The following is a 3,130-nucleotide window of genomic DNA, read 5'->3' as shown; positions in this document are numbered from 1 at the left end:
GAACACAGTAGAAAGGGTATAATAATGTTTTCATAGAATTATTAATAATAAAAATAATAATAATTATATATATATTAAATGCATGAATAATGGAAAGTTATATATTTTAAACAAGCATAGTATTCTCAGGTCCATATAGTAAAATCACTTTTTATTTATTTATATTTTTGCCATTTTTTTATTAGATAGGATAGTGTAGATGAGACTGGAAGCAAGAGGACAGAGAAAGGAACAGGACAGGCAAAGGACCTCAAGCCGGGACTCAAACTCGGGTCACTTGAAGCACAGTTGCGGCATTTGTCGGAGCGCTGCCCACAAGGCTATTGCTCAGAGAAAAGGACATTTATTTAAAACAACTGTGATGCAAGGCTACTGATAGACCCGACCTGTGTCCTCCTAGTTTTAGACATAACCGTTTTTTATGGGTTTTCAGATCAAAGTGGACCCATGAAGACCTGTTCCTTACAATACTACACTCAGTTCAAACATATGGAAAGATGTCCTCTGACTCTTACAGCTTAATCAAACCCTGTTAATTTGCTTTTTACCTCAGAGGACCTAATTGAAATTGCCAGTTCCAATCTGATGGACTGGCACTTCCCAACTTCCATGTGTCCAAATATAAGCTACAGACTTTAACAGACTTTATGCTGATTTATGCATTCCACCTCTTTTATTGAGAGGTGTAATGTCCGGTACACATTGTATAATTTTGGACTGTTCCAGATAAAAGATGACCAATTGTGGCGATTTCTGTGGTCGTGGCTCCGAAACGGTGGTCCTACGCCATACAGTGAGAGAGATTCAAAGACAGTTGTTGTCACGGTCATGCAACCAAAGATAGCCTGCGATAATTTTCTGACAGTGTGAGAAACTTACCATGATCATCTCACAGTGTGGTTGCTGCTACGACCAACATCTACTGACTAGCCAATAAAAATGCAACATGAAATGGCGTATTGATCAACGCGACATGACGCTAAAACATAAAACTACTTACCTCGAGCTCCATTTGCAAAATTGGCATGCCTAGTTGGCCTCTTTTCCCTAGCCATGACCACATCCATATTTTCCTCTTCCGCTTCCTCCTCTTTTTTTCAGCACACATAAAAAACACAACTGCCAATGTGCGATTAATCTTGCTCTATTTGTTTACCACTAGCGCATGCTGAAGAAGTTTTATTCTTCTATCTTGCACCGTAGCCTACGATTCAATAGTTGTCATCATCATACAGTCTGCATGTCGTACCCGAGTTTATCCATGTCGTACAGTGTGATTTGTAATGACCTTATAGGATTGCTGAAATTGTCTGTAGCATGCATAAGGCAGGGATCTTCAAATCTGCCCCTCAAGGTCCACTGTCTTGCAGAGTTTAATTCCAACCATGATCAAAGTCACCTGTCTTATATTCTTCTTATTCTTCTTCTGATTTTTAATGGCGGTTGGCAAACAACTTTTTAGTGTGCATTACTGCCACCTTCTGAAATGGAGTGTGGATCAAAATAGCCTACTTTACCTGCTACAAAATAAATAAATAAATACATAAAATAACTAAATAAAACTATTAATTCACATTATTATAAACACGATTTTAATAATAACTAAACTCATATCCTTCTAATAAGCCCAGTTTTTCCCCAAAAATAGAAATATTGCTCTCCCACATGCCCTAAATTCAGTAGTAATATTTCCTTCATTTCAAATCTAATTTTTTCAAAATCTTTCAGAATCATCCTTTCCTGCTTATACCTAGGACAATTAATAAATACATGTTCTATTGACTCTGTACTATTACACTGCTCACATAACCCAGTTTCATGTTTCCCTATTATTTTAAGCATACTATTTAATCCAGTATGCCCAGATCTCATTCTCGAAATAATGTCCTCTTCTTTTTTAATTTCTATTATTTTCTCTCATTCCTCCTTCTTCTGGATACTGTAGAACATTCTCGCTTTTGTTTCCATATTCCACTCCTCCTGCCACTTCTTTTTCATTTCTGCTTTAATTATGCTTTTAACTTACGCCTTACTATAATTTACTGCCGTATTTACCTCTGTTTTTTTGTTGCACTTTTTGCATATTTGTCTGCCAATTCATTTCTGACTACTCTTATATGGGCTGGAATCCAGATAAATTTCACTATTACTCCTACTTTATTGATTCTGTAAACAGTTAGGGCTATTTCCAACATAAAGTCCCGTCTTGCTTCTGACTGCATGTTTTTTAAATTGGTTAGCGCACTACTTGAATCTGACCCTATATTAACACTTTGCTTGGCTTATTATTTTCTACCCACTCAAAGGCTAAAAGAATGGCCAACAATTCTCCTGTAAACACTGACAAATTACCACTAACTCTTTTATTTAACATAACATTTAATTCTGGTATAATGAACGCAGCTCCTACTCTATTATTATCTGTTTTTGATGCACCATTGTATATCTTAATAAACATAGAATAACGTTCCTCTAAATATCTAATAACTTGAATCCTGTCAATACTTCTCTTTTTTTTTCACTATAAAATGTGCATATCTACACCTAACTCCCCTAATAGCCAAGGTGGGACACTGGATAATGGCACAGTGGGGCTTAACATTATATCCCCTATCTCTATCTCATTGACTGCATCTCCTATTATCCAACCAAAGCTCTTAATCTTTTCAACAATATTCTCGATATGCATTTTCCAATTAAGTTTTTTGTCAAACCATATCCTGAGATACTTAAAACACTCCACTCCCTCTAATTTCTTTCCATAAAGTTTAAGTTTAAAGGTGCATTGCGCAATATTTCATGTTAAAAATACCCGTTTTTCTAACCCATACATGCTTAAACAATTGCCTGATGGGCTGAATGAGCCCTTCTATGATCACTGCGATTGCCTCTATAATCCTGTACAGTAAAATAAATAAGAGGGATTCGGGACGGAATCGACTGGGCGTGACGTCATGCGCGTTCACGCTCACCTGGCTATGTCTGGCAGGTTTGTGTATTCGCCGCCATTATCCGCATCAGCGAAGACAACCCAAGCGACTTTTGCAAAATTAGAAGATGGATTCAAAGAGACCGGCTTCTAGTTCATCCCAAACCCCAATGCAAACTCCACGTAACAGCGTGCACAACT

Source organism: Rutilus rutilus (genome assembly GCF_951802725.1).
Source record: "Rutilus rutilus genome assembly, chromosome: 6".
In the NCBI taxonomy this organism is placed as follows: domain Eukaryota; kingdom Metazoa; phylum Chordata; class Actinopteri; order Cypriniformes; family Leuciscidae; genus Rutilus; species Rutilus rutilus.
The sequence above is the reverse complement of the archived record's forward strand: the minus strand, read 5'-3'. Positions refer to the sequence as shown.